Here is a 17,405-nt window from a genome sequence, read left to right on the forward strand (position 1 = left end):
GAGCATTTATTATATGTCTGTCTTTCTCTGAAGTACTGATATGGTCTGTTTCATCGAAAAATGCACTCGTGATGCTTTAGTCAAGGCAGTGGCCAACCACCATGTTTTGTTTTGAGATATGCTTTCATACAATTTAAAGAGCAGTGGTAATTAAAGACACAACTCAATGAAGAAAGAAAAGCAATGCAGTCTATCTTCTTTAGCAGAACCAATTAAATTGGAGAAACTACATAGCTGTTTTGTCCAAGCTTTGGGGCATTTCTTCAAGGTTTATTGCACCAGCTTATGGTTCTTTCTGTGTAAGTTTTGTTCACCTCTCTAAATTACCTTTAAAAAAGGATTGAAGACTAATGTCTTCATCTTGCTCAAGCCTGAGGAGAGGTGGTGTAGGTACGTGTCACATATGATGAAGGATAAAAGTGGAAAAGAAGTAATGCCCTGAATAAGCTACATTTGCCCTGGGATTACAGTTTTACTAACTTAGCATTTCCAATCAATCATGAACAAAGAATTTAGGCAGTCCTCTGTTTCTTTCTGAGATGACCACTATAATTGCCTATAGTATCTAAAGTCCTGCTACCCTTGTTGGCATTAGTATTTGATGAGTGGTCTTGTTTATATGGACCATGATTACAAATGTTTTTGTCATTTTGAGTGTTATCTTGTTTTTCATGGCACATACCTGTTTTTGTTTGTTTCTTTGATTCAGAATAACACATTGAGTGCTGGCTGCCTGAGAAGTGAATGACTTTGCCAATTGATTCAAAAGTAAAGCTGACTGGCAGTGATTGTAATAGAATAAATTAGACAAATATATTATTGCTCTCCTTCCTCAGATTTTATTTTGTATTTATTTTTTAATGTTTTCCATGTGTTCAAGGTGTTCTAATCTATTTGGCCAGTAGTTTGACAGTGTATTTTTTATATGGCCAGACTTAATCCATTAGTTTTGCTTTTTGAGAGTGAAGCTCTGTTAAACTAGTATACTCAGTTGAGAGATTTCTTTTCACCCATGGTTATGGAAACATTTAAAATGGAATGCATTTTTGGATACTGCAATTCTCAGTCTGTATTCTTTATTTCTATAAGCACAGACTAAAATAAACAAACAAAAATTTAATTGATCTTTGCCAGAAAGAGGCATATTAAGGAGCCAGTGGGTATGTTTGAGAAGAGTCCCTATGTTTGAAATACATTGTGAAAATCTGATATTTAAATATGAACACAGACATCATTAATATGTGCTACATTTTTAGAGTATTTCTCATTTCTTTATACTTGCAGCTGAATAACAAAAATAGATCAACCTTCTGTTTCAGGGTGTGTTTCTCAGTGTTAGCGTTCTGTTATCACTGAGTTTCAGTGAAAAAGCTCTTCTAAAAACTTGAGGGGGTACAGCATGATCTAAAATAATGACATGACCAAATTACCAGAAAAACAGTGAACTATTTTGCTTTTATTCAGCTCCCTTTATGCTGCATTTGCCTTTATATGATGCTTTGTTCCAGAGTAAAATACAATGTGAGCTGCTGACATAGTGAATCCCAAAGTCAAGATCAAAGTCAACGTTTGCAACCAAGATGAACGTGTAAGTTTTACAATGCAGAGGTATGTCTTTTGGGCATTGTATTTCTGTAGCTTCATCAGAATGGAAACTCTGACAACGAGTAAAGGTAGAAGAGGCTTGGCTTCTGCACAGATGCGTTAAGCTGTGTAGTAAAAGTGTGCACTGTCTAAATGTAAGTGGGATATATAAGAATTCCCCTGCGTTTCAGTTTTCCAAAGAAAATGAGAAAAAAAGAGTAAAAAAGAGAGTAAAGCCCTCTCACATTATTATTCATGACTGTCTTCCAAACACCTGCCTTACACAAAATTAAATGGACACAGTTCCCGCTTCTTCCTTTGCTATAGTAAGTAGGTATCCAATTAAGAGCTCATGGAGTCAATTAAAAAAGATGAAGAACCCATTGTGAGAAAAATTGTATGAAATAAATATTTTTCTCTCCCTCAATTTAAAAAAATATATATTTATTAAAGTTATATTTATTATATATATAGGTTTTATGACAACTGCTTAAAAATATAAAAGCTCAAGATTTTTGGCTTAAAAATGTAGAAAAGTTTGTAAAAGAACAATTTTGACATGAGAATCTAAGAATTTTAAGAAAATAAATTTCAAATGTAAAGTTTGAAATATCTGTGTTTATAAATTTGCTTTTTTATGGCTGAGTGTTTTAGCTTACAGTTTTTGTCTATTAGTGTGCTTACAGTTAGATTATTTATGGTTTCTGTCTTCATTTTCTGAGATAATGATGTAGCATCTTGAGTTTTCAGATCTACTTAAAATGTTGTATAACTGACCATAATGGGGGATTATTAAGTTTCTTCAAGTGTAAGGGCACAGAAAGTCTGAATAGGGTCTTTATACTGATACAAAAGGGTACTTACCTAAGTGAAGAACATATCTAGGCTCCTATATACCAGTCTTTCACTTTAAGTTGGAACCATGTAAAATTAAAGCACTCAGAAATGGTGACCAGCTAAGATAGCTTTTGCTTGCAAGCCTACATGACTAAAACCAGTATTGTTATTATTCTTAATACCAGTAACTTTCAATTGAAACATTCTAAAAATTAATACCCACTTGTGTCCTTTCAGTCCCCAAATTGTGTTAAACAACAAGATCTTTAGATGTTTGATCTTAGTATTATGAGTGCATGTTTATGTACTTTCTTTCCATATTGTAAATGTGAACACATACAACCAGAAAACATTTCTAATAGTAATTACATTGTCATTATTATGTGGGGAAAATATAAAGGACTGATGGTGTTTTATAGGTTACTGAGGTAACTTTTATTTTTAAACATAAATAAAAAATGACCAATTTATGGCCAAATCTTTTCTGAAACCATTTTCTAGCATGAAGTGGCAATTTATTATTTTTTTAGTTTTTTTTAAATTTTTGTATTTGTTTGTATTTTTCCCATGTCTGAGAAAATTCTGTCCCTTTTTTATGGTTTTCCTCTTTCCCAGCACTTATAACTGCCCAATTAGAATAATGTTTTACATTCCCATAACGGCTGTGCAGAAGATCTGCATTCAATTCTGTGTTTCTCAAACACAATTAGCACTTGTCTTTAGTATTAAATATTCATAATTCTGACCTGAAACAACTGGTGGCTCTTAACTAGCAGAAAGATTGATAACAATCCTTACTTTAGTAAACTGTTTTCTGTATAGTGATATAGGTGCATCCAGCAACTTCAATGTACTGAAAAAATGTAAATCCAGTTCTTTTGTTTCTTGTTCAATTATCATTTTATTATACTGAAGTATTTTTTTCATAAAACAGAGAAAAGAAACATAACTTCCTATAAATATTTCTAATATATAAGCTTTCATAAGAGAGCAAAATTACTCTGAGTGATACATAATTGTATGGTTGGATAGCATAATTGGTTTTGGCCATTCTTTGCTAGAACAGTCCTTGCCATCAGAGTTACTTGATTACCATATATTAAAATGGCTACTGTTCAAATGTTAATTTCTCAGTCCTGAAGTCCTATTTTTTATTATAAAATGTAGTAAGTAGCAATAAATCTAGAGAATGTAGTGATCTTCACCAGTTTTTGAAAATGTACATGAGAGACTTAATTTTCTTTTAAAATCCACCTTATCTGTGCCAATCAGGAACTGTTAAGGGTTTGTGAACCAACTTCTTCTACTCATTCATATTAAAATGTGGTTACAGACATTGCTTTCCATGTGCTGAGAGTTTTTGGAAAATATTCTCTCTCTCATCATTACTGTACTGTGCTAGGAAGACAGACTGAGGAAGCAGAGTGGGTTAGCGGTATAAAAAGGCCAGATTCAGATAACTAGGAGTTTCAGCTGGAGAAAGTCCCCTATGCTTTTTATAAACTCACATTATTTAATTTTGGTAGTGGCACTTGAACTATTGATGGAGCAGGGAACGATCAAAATGTTTCCTGGGTATATTCTGTGTTCTCATCACAGCACTGAAAGAAATGAGTCTGTAATTTTGGGATGCAAGCATTAGAGGGCAAGGCAAAATATATCCTTAGTTTCTTTCTGAATTATTTTTGAGACATTTTGATGTTGTGTTATTTATGAGATTTTACCTATATAGGAAGAGACTGGGACTTTTGAACACTATGCCAAAAATCTCCCTATGCCAACCAATAGTGAAACTAAATAACCAAGTAGTTAGATAATAACAGTTATGTCATGATTATGCCTTCAGGGCTTTACAAAGATCTTTTTTTCAAGAAGACATTGCTAATTTTTTACTGTTTATTTTATTAACTACTTCAGGTAGATATTGATATTGTTTAGCAGTCATGAATACAGGAGGAAAAACAATGCTAGATAAAGGCAAACAAGCTAAATTTGTGAACTAAAATGCCTTTCTGAAGTTAGCATACAGAACGTGTGGTAAAGAAATAATTCCCATTTCATGTAGTTTCTTGCTAATCAGTAAAAATCAGAAGAGGCAGAGGATAACAGGAAACTTTCTTAAGATATTACCTGGTTGAATAAAAGATGCTGAAATGTCTTGGGGTTCAGGAACTTCATGATTGAGTGACTCTAGGTGTGAACATCCCCATTAACAGCATATTGAATGTGTTGGCATTCTACTGGACAAAGTCTCTTCGCTGCCAAGACAGCAGTCATGCAAACAGATGTTCCTGAAATCATGACTGCTACAGTTCTTTACCAGAAGAAAAGGCCCAGAGACAAAAAGTGTATGGCTCTATCCTTTTTCAGTACAGCTGAATAAGGAGTGAATGTGCCAAAGAAAAAATGCTTAGATGGCAAGCAAAGACTCTTTCACAGCTAGTGTTCTCTTGACACAATGCATATTCTATTTTCTCTCTGATTGCCTAACAGGTCGTATCTATCAAAACAGTTTTCTGTGAAGGTGAATCAAAATCCTGATTAATACATGCTATAGACAAGGGACAGCTAATTATTTAGGCTAAGGCCACTGAGTTGGTTTTCCTTTTTTCTTAATTCTGGGAAGGGAGAATATATTGCATTATCTGAGTCTTTGAAAGGTTTTAGATTCTATACATTAGTTAAGATACAGTAGGAACTACACTCTATTTATATTAAAATAATGGTGAGCCAGTGCCCTTCAATAAATAAAGAACCAGGCTGAAACATAATATTGCAAAAGAAAACTGACGTCCAACAAGACCTTTGCTTTACTAATAAACAGTAGCTGTACTGTAGTATATTTCCAACCTCAAGACCACTCAAATCCTTATTTATTTATTTATTTATTGTATCACATTGGAATCATCAGGGAAGCCAGGGAACATTTTGTTTATGCTTCCTTTTATTTGAGCTGAAAAACACAGTAAAACAAATATGCTTGCACCAATGTTTTTCCTATTAATATTATTACATACTTTGAGAATGTATTCTGAACATTTAGGATTTTTTCACCCTTTCTTAGCCTTACAATGTTATACAAATTTATATATATATATATCAATGGTTTTCGTTTTTACTTATTTTACTTAGGAGTATATTTGCAAATTAAGAAAAAACAAACTGACAAATAATAATCTTCTCTTTTTCTGACCATAATTATTTCTCTGACATCTTTTTAATCTTCCTGTACTTTCAAAAGTACAGGAATTTTGCAACATTCAAAGGTTCTATGTAGTATTTCTAGTTGATAGAAGGAAAGAACAAGGTAGTTGAGAGGAAATGAGAAGATTCCTCTCTCCTTTTTTGATGTTTTTTAGATTCCTAAGAAACTGAAGAATCAGTGGGAAACCACAGATGTGTTAGGTACATATATATATATACTTGCACACATACATGTGTGCACCTATACATGTATACAAAAATCATGCCGTATAACTTAATCGCTATGAATGACATAAATATTAAGGGATCTACACTACAGAGAAAAGCCTAAACACAAAGGTGATATGTGTTCAGATGCTCTATTATTTCCATGGTAGTCACTTATCCTGACAAGTGTCCAAACAAGGAATTATAGTTGAAGAAATTGTCACTTTTATATTGCAATTTTTCAAATTGTAATCAATCAAGAACATGCTAGATTACTTATTCACAGCCTATAAATGCAATTTGTAGAAGCTAAATCTTGTCAGCTCATTTCTCATTCTTGACATAGATGTTAAATTTAAGCTCAGCAAGGTAGCTTGGCATCGGTGTCAGGACTGAGTGTATAGATTGCTGAAAGAAGCCTTCAGGTATCCAGAGAAGACTCATTTTTGTGTTCTCTGTAACTGGGAAAGATGCTCATTTTACCTTTCCAAGATGTGAACTTGACATTTCAGAAAACATGTAGACTGTAGCATGCATTTTCTTCCAAGCCTACAGTACTGTTATTATTTAACATTTTGATCCTGCTATTATGCATGGTTGTTCTTCCTATGCCTCAATTTTAGGGAAGATGCTTTTTAGTTACTTTTGAGGTTACGTCACCAGCTCTGCTGTTTTGGTTCATGCTCTCTATGATCTCTTTAAAGTGGTAAATTATGGTTTCCGTTTCAGGACACACATAGCTCTTTGGTTTATTCCCTTTCACTTATTCTTTGTCTAGCAACAGCAGAAGTTTAAGCTTTAATTCTTGATAGCATTAATGATTCTCTGTAGAACTATTTAGTGTGGTATACGTCATTTTTGATATATAAATGATATTACAAACTAAATACACAGTTTTTAAAGGCTTTTACATTAGTAAATGGCTGTAGGATATAATTTTGCTCTTGACGTCTTAAAAATAAGCATGAACAAAGAGAGTTAGTGTAGGGCTAGGAGGTGTAAACCTGTGACATTTTAACTGTACTTCTGACACTGATACCCCTTTGCCCCAAGTTAAAGATGCCATTACTACATCTCAGAATCTCCTATTATGAAATATTGAAGACATTTAACCTTTTGCAAACTACCTTATATATAGAATTATTAACAATGAATGTTATAAGATGCATCTTAGCTTTGCTCAGGCAGTTTGTGTAAGATTGAGTTCTTTTGGGTTTTGAAAGGAGGGGAGTGACTTAAGTCTTCCCTTTAGTGTTTAGTCCTTTTTTGGAAACCAATTTTGTCAAAATAGGAGGACCTATTGATGAATGGCATATTTGCTTACTATTTGTTTACTTCTTGATTTTTTTATTGCTTAGTATACATGTGATGAAAAATAATTTGGTGCTGTCAATTGTTAGTTTTGATGGTTATTTCAGTATGGGTAGTGAAATCTTTTAGGAAATTATTTAAAATTTGGAATTAGAGAGTAGAGAGAGTCTCAGAATATTGTTCTATCCAACTATATTAGACTAATATTAAAGTCATATTTTGAAGTCTTGTACTGTGAATGCGTTCTTACCACTTCTAAACTCATCTGCAGACAGCTCAAAGATTGTATGTACATCTGAAAAAAGTAGAATGTATATGTAGCAGTTAAATTTCTGTTTCATTTGTATGTAAAGAGATGGGACAAAAAGTTTCAGAAATATATATCCATACACATTAAAGGCCACTATAATATTTTAAAAAGGAAATCTCCATTATTTTAAGCATACACAATGTTTGGCAGCCTGTGTGTTGCAGAAAGTTCTGAAAAGAAAGGAAGTGTTTAGGAGAACTAGATTAATTCAAGTCTGAACCAGGTAAAAACGAGGACTACGTTCAGTGATTTAGTCCATGTTTTAATTAATTGTATACCATAAAACATTATGGTTTTAAAATGTTAGTGCTGAAGTACAAGATAAAGGAAAAATAAATTCTACAGGTGAATCTGGTTTTAGTCAGCTCATTGTACCATATGAATCAATATAAAGAAAATCAGGATCACAAACATATGGGTGAATATTGCAACTCATATATTTAGGATGGATGTCCAATTTTTGGAAGCATTCTTAGGCATCCCAATGGCTGGAAAATTAGAGAACACCTGAGGAATGCAATGGTTAGAAAGTAGCTTATATGATTCTTGAATAAACAGTAAAATACTTGAAGCAGAATAGTCGATAATTTGCAATTCTATTGTCATGCTATATCATGGATGTTTTGATTTCCACAGTTAAAACAAAAAAAAAAAGAAAGAAAAAAGAAAAGATTGGAAAAATATTCTAGAGTTCTTCTACAATGACCAACTTTAGCTTATTAAAATTAAATTTAAGATAATGTTATAATCAACTGTCATTTACATTTAAAATCCATTTTTGTTAGAATGAAATGTCTTTACCCAGGCAAAGACATTCCAGAATCTGTTCCTCAGAAGCTGATGCTGGATACATTCAGGAAAAAGAAAAAAAAAAAAAAAAGCAAATATTAATGCTAATATTATGATTTAATGTTAATAACAGAATAGAATCATTAAAAAGAACAACTAATAGATTCTCAATAACCAGATAAAATATCATAAATTAAAATTAAATATATATCTGAATACATGTTCTATTTCAGATAGAGTTATTGCCAGATATATACTGTTCAATGGCCCACATTATGTAATGCTTTAAAAGAGTTCTTTGTAATTCTTTGCAATCCTAGGGAATTATTAATCTTGTTTTACTATCCAAGCCTTGATATTTATTTTCATATTTTATTTTTACACACACCAGTGTCATAATTCAACACAGAATGAAAATCTGGAGGACACTACCAAGACTATTTTGTATCACAGTCAATGTCACTGAACACTGAAACCCTTGAAACTCCTAGCTAAAAGTTTTAGTGTTATTAATTAACAATGGAGATTTTGCAAGTGGACTAAAATGCAATGTTTTTCTTAAAGTTACACTATCAGATTTATGCTTATTGAAAACTAACTTAACCAAATACTTTACTTCTGTGAAAATTATTTTCATTGTAACATGCTGTCATCTAATTGCATAAAAGTAAAAAAATCAACACCAATATCCTGTATTTCTCTTATAGGTCACAGTATAGTCGTTATTTGATTTGAGCATTCAATTTCTTTGTTAACATCCTCATATTTAGCACATAAAATATATCTGTTAGAGCTATCGACTTGAGAGAAATTTTTGTTTCCCTATGTGAAAAGGAAATTCCATTCCCAGTCACTAGTTTTCTCAGATTTTCCACATAATTGAAAGTTGTTTACAAGAATGTGATCACTGTTGAGGGAGAAGTCTGAATAGTTAATGCCACAGCTGATGGTTTTCTGAACTAACCAGTTGCAGTAATGGGTTTGAAAGTATTCTCCTTATGTTACTTCAAAAATGCACTGATATTTACCAAAGCAGAATTAGAAAGACCTGAAAACTGCAATGTATAGATACAGCAGTATTAGGTATATTAGAACATCTAACAAAGACCTATCAGGTAGGTAGCTTTTTTTTTTTTGGTCTGTTTGTTTTGTTTTGTTTAGTATCATCACCTAGAAACATCTATCATGGAGATGCAGTTCAATCTACCATTTCAACCATTTACAGATCCCAAGATACAAACATTAGTCCCTACTAACTTTTGAACATTTGTAAGGTAAATCAAGTAATATGTCTTAAGATTTTGTGGTTGGTTGGTTTTGTTTGCTAATGTATATGGTAGATATATTTTCTGTAGTTTTCAGTTTATTGTAACTTACCATAGCAAGTCACTTTGTTTAGAAGTAGGTGTTCTTGTACCATTGTGGATGAAAAGTATTCATTTTGACATTTAAAATACTAAAACCACGTATTTCCAGAAAAGAGGTCCAAAGCTGTGCAGAGCAAACAGGTTTCATGTGTGCATGTGTGACTATTATAGGTTTCCTTCTTTAGAAAAGGTATAATAGGTATGAAGATAGATGTAGACAGAACTGAATATTCAAAGGTCTGTATTGCTAGTGCCTTTTTTTTTCTGTGCCTGTGTGGTTGGCAAATAATATAGCCCTATAAAATCTTTTTTTCTCTAAGTGATAAAAGCTTATGATTTATAGTTTTCTAAACTGAAATAATGTTGTAGATGTACAACAAGAACATGAAACAAGTTCCCAAAAAAGATTTTGTTGCAGAATATAGTTTGACAAACCAAAAATATTTCATCAGAGGCCATGGTTTGAAATATTTTCTAGTCCATATATTTGGGTCATAATACTGACTCAAATCCTAGGCCCCAGAAATATCACATCTCTATTTCAGAATAGTGGTGGTTGTTTTTCTTTGAATTTCCTGTTATAGGAAGTTTGAAGGTTCTGTCCTGGGACAGATTAAAAATGATATGTACATATACATATATTATTGCTGTCAAAAATTCATTATGTTAAGCCAAAATTATTTATATCAGCAAACATCAGGTTCATTTAGTAGCATTGTGGTAGATTCACTGAGATGAGCTCCTGTATATTTCAGCTAAGTATTTTCATCTATGCTTTATTTTCAGATTTGGAACAGCAACTTCAGGCTATACCTGCAGTAGCAATACAGAATATTCAAGTAGATAAATTGATATATTTTTATTAGCTGTTGTACCAGCTAAACTTCTTTCCTGATGGTAGGAATTAATTTGTGATCAGAAGAACAATAGTTTTCATATTCACAGTATCATTTTGAAAGAAGTCATGCATGGGCTTGTCAAGGAAGGACAGAAAAGCAGGATATGAGAAAACAGACACAGCCATCCTTGTCACCAGTGCTTTAGTAGTTAAATAGATCTAGCCTCCCTGAATAACTGAGGTCTTGAATTATTGAAGTATCTTCTTATTTTCCTTCAGGAGAAGATATGAGACTTACTCTGAAAAAGAGAGATTAAATTCTAAGTGATAGGTCTTAACATCTTTTGTTCAATACATGAATATTATTTAGCGAGTATCTATTCTTCCTACTATAGAACGTTACCTTGCTTAAACTATATAGAAAAAATATTGCCCAAGTTAACAAACATTCAGATTTTCAAAACCCTCTTATTTCTGTGGTCTTCACATCTGCCACGCTTCATCTGTACTTAGGGAAGTGGAAAGCCTTTACCAGAGGGTGATTTTTTGCTCCAATTTGTCTTTTAAAAGAACATCTCTCATTCTGTTACTAGTAGAAAAAGCCTCAGGAAGCGGAGTTAAAATTATCCTTTGTGAATAACCCATCCCAGCCCCAAAACAGACTATCAAAGGAACTCAGACAATTAACAGACTGATTTCAGTCAAATTTAGTTACTGAACTGCTTTTAAAGATCTTATAAGTCTTTCGCATGTTAACAGGAAATATTCTTGAATGGAGCAGCTAGTGAAACTAAGAGTTTCTTTTAACCACTGTTTCACTCAACTTGGAAATTGACCTGAGAAATGAGTTTGCTAGAATAAAAATAAAAACTGCCAGACTTTATTATTCCAAGAAAGGCATCTTCTGCAACTTTCACTTTTGTATATTCACAGAATGTCAGTTCTATTGTCTTGGTATTGTACTGTTTAAGATTATTTTAATCTCTCCAAGACATGCTACAAAAGAGAATAAACAAAGAAAACAGTGAAAGCACATATTTCTTAACAATTAATGTGAGCTAAGCTTTTCTTACATCCTGAGGTTAGTATTTGAATATAGAGTTTACAGTTTTGGCCTTGCTCTCATACCTATGGAAAAACATAAGTGACTTCTGTTGGAAATGAGTAATAAAAAATAAAGAAAGAAAACCCTAGGAACAGTCTGTGCTGCTTCTTTGACAGCAAGCAATGAGCTGAATAAGAAATAACTTCCCATCTCTAAAGCAAGCAAGAGATTTAAAAATACATGAATAACATAGTGAATGTATATGCAACATAGTGAATATGTAGCTATCAATAAATATTACCCCATAGCAAACATCTGAAGCTAATATAACATATTCTAATATTGTATTTCCCATTAAAGAATGTCAAATTCTTACCCAGCAAAATATAGAGAATTAAACCAAGTATATCTGTGTCTCGTGAATCAAAAATTGTATGAAACCATTGAACATAGACACCAGAGTCATAGTTTAATGTATTTCCTCATATATCGGAACATACTGTAATTAAAATATTTTTTATAGGTTTTAAATCTCAACAGAAGTAGTTTGACAGCTGCAGTATATACTTTTGGATCAATTTCTTTAAAAAATTGAAAACAGAAAAAAAGCTACAACAGATGAAATGTATCAAGAGATGTGACTGCAAAATTTATTGACATGTTCTGTATTTATGTAGGACATGTCTGCATTCAATGGCATTACCACAGTAAGGGCTCATAGCAATTTTCTTACTGGAAAAAATACTGAGTTATTTTGCTCCTTAAAGTAACTTATACTGACACAGATGGTGATTACTAATAGACATGAACAACAGAGGCCAGCCAGAGAAAAGAGTGGACCACAGAAAGGATCATGTCTTTGCACTTTTTCGTTCATGTCTATTGCAGACAGCACCTGTTCCTGAAGGTGCTGTTCCTTCATCACTTACTGTTCCTGCAGTTCCTTCATCATTTACAATAATGTAGTCAGGAGAGGACTTCCCTGATATTACTGGGTTGTGCTGGTTTAAACATTGTGCAAGTGGTGAATGTCTTTGTATGTCATTGAACAGGATTATAATTCTGAATATCTGAACAGTTAGAACATACAGATATGTATAATGATATGTAAGTATAGATCAAATACATCTTAAGCCAAGTGACCTCTCTTCGGCAGCAAACAACAGCCGGTTATGTATGTCTAGAACAGGGAACAAAAACAGGCTAAATGTGAAGTGATACTTCCCAGGAATTCTAACCTAGCTTCCAAAGTTCAGGGTATTTCTCAGCAAGAAGTGGTATTTATATGTTTAATAATCACTGATCTATCTTTTCTCCAGGTATTTGTCCTGTTACTTTTTCAGGCCATGTAAATTTCAGTATCCAGAACATCCTGTAGCAAAAATCACTCCATAGTTAAGTTAGGTATCTACCTTCCCTTAGATTGCTTTGAACTTTCTGCCTGATGGCTTCACTTGCTCTTTCTCCTTTTTTTTAAGAGAAGAGAGAATGAGCATGTATTCCTTATTAATCCCTGCTAGGAAAATACAATCAATAGAGAAAAATGGTGTAGTAGGTTAAATGCTTGGGTCCAAAATCTTAATTGTAAGAGAACAGTTAGGGAAATCAGATGTAACTTTTATTTGGGGGCATATACAGAAATTGAAATATCACAGTTCTCATTCTTGACAATATAGATATTCCTGTGCAAAGTATAATTGTGGATGCAATTTTCTAAGAATGAGCCTGAAAATGAATTTAATTGAACTCAGGTTAAACTATTTCAACTAAGATAAGATGAATGTTGATTAACAGAATCAAATGCCAACTCAATTAAGGTAATTCAACATTAACAAGGCAGCATTTGTGACATATTTATTGATATGAAGTCTCTTGAAGCAAGATTGCACATATTAGCTTCGACGATACTGAAGCTCAGGTATGTTTAGGACATTATGTGAACAGGAACTGTGCTTCCTTTCATGTTCGTGAACTTAGAATTCAAAATGGAAGTTGTAGTTATAAAGCAACCAGGTTAAATTGCCTAGGCTGGCATCCTCAAATTTTTAATGTGAAAATGGAATTGCAAATATTGAAGACCATAGGGTCATTCTGCCAAAAGAATGTTTTTGTTGTTTTATTGGATCTTAAAAGCAATAACAACAGCATTTTTTGAAGATTATTGAATCAAAGCATTTGTATTAGTTCCTCAGATTGTCAAAACACGGCTCACCCTGTAATAAAAATAGAAGCTATCATTACAATATCATGCAAAAAAAAAAAAAAAAAAAAGAACAGCATGGTTGCACTTTACTATGGAGCCCTAACAAATGGAGCCCTAACAAATAAACTACTCAGTGTACTCAGTGGATACATTTGAGTTCTAAAAAGTAGAATATACTCATTTCAACTCCATCCTTATATTAAAGAAGTTATGGAACACCATCACTATATAACAAAACGAAAAAGCATGAAAGCCTTGTTTGTAGGAATGACAGTTTTTTAGAAAAAATAAGGCTGCCAAATTGCATTTTTACCAAGGTTCTTCAAAACAACCACAATTAAAAAAAAGGAGGGGGGGAGGGGAGGGGAGGAAGTGAAATTATAGTCTGAATTCTATGGGCTGCAAAAAATATCTATTTTTAGATTTTTATTTATTTATTTTGCCAGTGTACTGGAGGTATATGTTAGGCTGATTAATTTGCCTTCTTATTCCTTCAGCTGTCAGCAGTGGAATCGCATTTAAATACTGAGGAACAGACTAAGGAAGAGTGTTTAAAAGTTATGTCTCCAGCTGATGAAGTAGATTCTCTGGTCAGCAAAAGGAGAAATAAATTAAAATGGAGGACGGGGGCACTCACTGCATATTACTGCTAGAGCAAATAATGAATCCTCATTCAGTATTTGATGGATAAAAGAATCAGTTTGATTCAAATATGTTTTAGGGAAAGGTGACAAAAAAAGTGTGTTTGAATAGTGTAGAGACTGGATGTTCTTAGTCTCAGAAATTCAAAACAGCTGGTTTGTGAAATCAACAGTTAGTAGCAGGAGTTTGTAATGAAACTGCTGAGTTGGCATAGCATCATATCACAGGAAAATATAGTACCTAGCTTATAAAAAAGCAACTGCAGGCTGATTAGCCTATTCTCGATAGTATTCAACACTTATGAATAAATACCTGAAGTAAGTATTTGGGACAAGGTTGTAAATGAATAACTGTTGAAAATACTGCATCAGTTTATCAAAAGTAGATCGTGTCAGACTAACCTTGTACATGCCTTTGATAAAACAACTGATTGATTGTCTAGACAGGGAAATTCAATAGCTTTAATCTAATTTCAGCAAAGCATTTGATATAATACCATAAGGAGAAAGACAGCAACACAAGATGGTTAAGGATGTTATGTTGGCTAGACAATTGTTGGATTTTTAGGAGGATGGTAGTGAAATTCAAGCATAAGTATTAGCACAAATCCTGTTTAATATTTTTCATTGATGCATTGTAATGCTTGGGCAGTGGAAATTTGCTGATGCGATAAAGCTGATAGTACAGAGGAGGACTGAGATACAATAAGACAGATTTCTTAAGCATTAAGGTAATAGAAACAGAATAAAATTCAGTAGTTCAGAGTTCAAAATGTACATTTAGCAACAGTTTGTGTTACACAATGGAGAGGCTACAAGTAGAAATGAAAAAAATGTTTCAGTTCTCTAAGTTAGTCACAGGTTACTTGAAGTCACAGATGTAAATCACTTGTAAAAAAAAAAAAAATGAAGCGGGGATTATGCAGCCTTTGGAAGGATTGGTCAGTTAGCATTGTTCTGTGAAATACTGGATCATCCATTTTAAAAAGTGAGTAGTCTAAATTTGGTCTAACTGTAAGGAAGAGATATCTTTACCTTCAAGATCAACATGGAAATGAGTAATGTATTTACTAACAGGAATCTGTAAAAGCTTGGCTAACAGTATTGTTAAACAAAAGCTGGATGGTCTATAAATATATCATAGTGGAAGAAGGAGATGATAGTTAAGAGTAGTGAGGGGAAAAACAGCTAAGAAAATATAGATACCAGAACAGAGGGATACAAACGTCCTACTATTTAAGTTAGCCTGAAAAAGAAAATGCAGTTTGTTATCAGAATATGAGGAATGAAAGAAAAATCTTGCCTGGTTTTATAACAGAGTTTAATTGTTTTGGAAAGGATTTAGTAGAATTGGTGACTAATTAAAGAAGCGTCTTTGGGACTGTGTTCTTTGAAGAGCCTTTATCTTCCTTAAACATTAAAAAAAAAAATCTTTTTTGTTATTTCTGTGTTGGTATAAGCTCAGAAATTTTTATGCAAGTCTGTATACGAAAACAGGGAAAACCAAGATAGGGATCTGTACTGAAATACACTGATCAGGGAAAAAAAAAAAAGTGTGTTCTTTCAGGATCAGTCAATGTGATTTGAATTATGAAATTTTAGGTCTTCCTACTTCATGTTCAACATTTTCAAAATGATGATAATTATTGCCATCACATATTCCCTATTTAATGTCAAATGATTCCAAGTGTTTTACTCATAAATAAAGGAATTAGGAGATTAGGAAGTATATTTTGGCAAGCAGGGGTAAGATTTGTAAAGGCTTACTTATGAACAACTTTGAAGTCATTTGAGGATCTGCATGTAAATATGGTTATACCTGTGAGGAAGTCTGTCGAGGTTCACACATTAATTTAAGATTTTGCTTAGTGTCAATCATTATAATCTGCATATAGGTCTTAATAAGGATTCTTAGTTAATTACCTTGAAAGCACTTTGTGAGTCATCTGTAATTGACTTTTTTTTGAGATTCTTAGATCAAAAGTAGGCTGAAGTCAAACAGACAACTACAGTGTACAAAATTGGAAACTAAAGTAGAAAGACAAGCTATATCAGACTGTAAAGTTAATTATAATTTATGTTCTTCAATGAACCAAGTCTTTTCACACACTATTGTATTATGCTAGGTACATGTAGAATTTCATGAAAGATGAGGGGAAATTTTTGCATTTGGGGATAAGAATACTCTATTTACGACAAATAAGTGGAAGAGGGCAATTTGAAAGTCTGAGACAATACTGAGCTTGAGCACAAATTTAAATGATATCTCCTACAAAATTTGTCATCTTTAAACTTCCTTAAAAGGCCATATAAGGCTAATTATGTCTTTGAGATTGATTATATTAATAGTAAAAATTGCTGTCTGTTAATGTATGATCAGTGGTAGAATTTGTCAGAATATTCACAATTCACAAAAGAAAAGCCAAGAATAATACATGGGATTTCTGTCAGTTTTGTGGGTGCCATCTTTGATCTCCAGTGCATCAATAGGTATACAGCAGTCCATTTCATAAGTTTGGTGTAAACATACATTCATATCATATCATAGAACAAAGCGAGAAAAATCTTTCTTTTTGTTATTCATAATAAAGAAATAATTCATGATTTCAAGGAGGAGATTACCTTCTTGTACATAGAAATAAAGTGCAGATTCATTCCCTTGTTTTACATAGTGTAAATTGACATCAAACCATCAGAGCTGACAACTGAGCTTAGGGGAAAGAATAGTCATTTCTTCCATCTGTAGAAAAGAAGAAGGAAAAAAAGCCCAAACTGTTAGAAACTTTTGTTTACACTTAGGACTCCTTTGTCTAGAGGATTAGAGATATCAAACTGAGATAGTAGACTTTCTTACAACCCACCCAAATATTAACAAATTGCTCTCCAGGTATCTAGTGCTGTGTGGGTTTTGTGAATTTCTATTTCATCTTTTCAGCAATGCAAGATTATCTTAGTATTGTTCGTAAATGCTTTCTTGTGCAATGTTCTCAAAAAGTTGCCAATAGTTAAATGAAAAAAATCATAAAATGACCGGAGTCCTGTCTTATGAGCATCAATGTCTATGAACAT

The 17,405-nt window shown here is 32.8% G+C and overlaps 1 long non-coding RNA gene across 12 annotated transcripts in view; it reads left to right on the plus strand.

Annotated features, from left to right (window-relative positions):
* LOC121069595 overlaps nt 1-17,405 on the plus strand; it is a 67,087-nt gene that overhangs the window by 12,866 nt on the left and 36,816 nt on the right. For all 12 annotated transcript variants that reach the window (XR_005819523.1, XR_005819519.1, XR_005819515.1 and 9 more), the window contains one exon: nt 1,509-1,588. This is a non-coding gene — a long non-coding RNA (uncharacterized LOC121069595). The remainder of the gene's footprint in view (nt 1-1,508; nt 1,589-17,405) is intronic.

This window comes from Cygnus olor, chromosome 4 (assembly GCF_009769625.2).
Source record: "Cygnus olor isolate bCygOlo1 chromosome 4, bCygOlo1.pri.v2, whole genome shotgun sequence".
Taxonomy (NCBI): Eukaryota; Metazoa; Chordata; class Aves; order Anseriformes; family Anatidae; genus Cygnus; species Cygnus olor.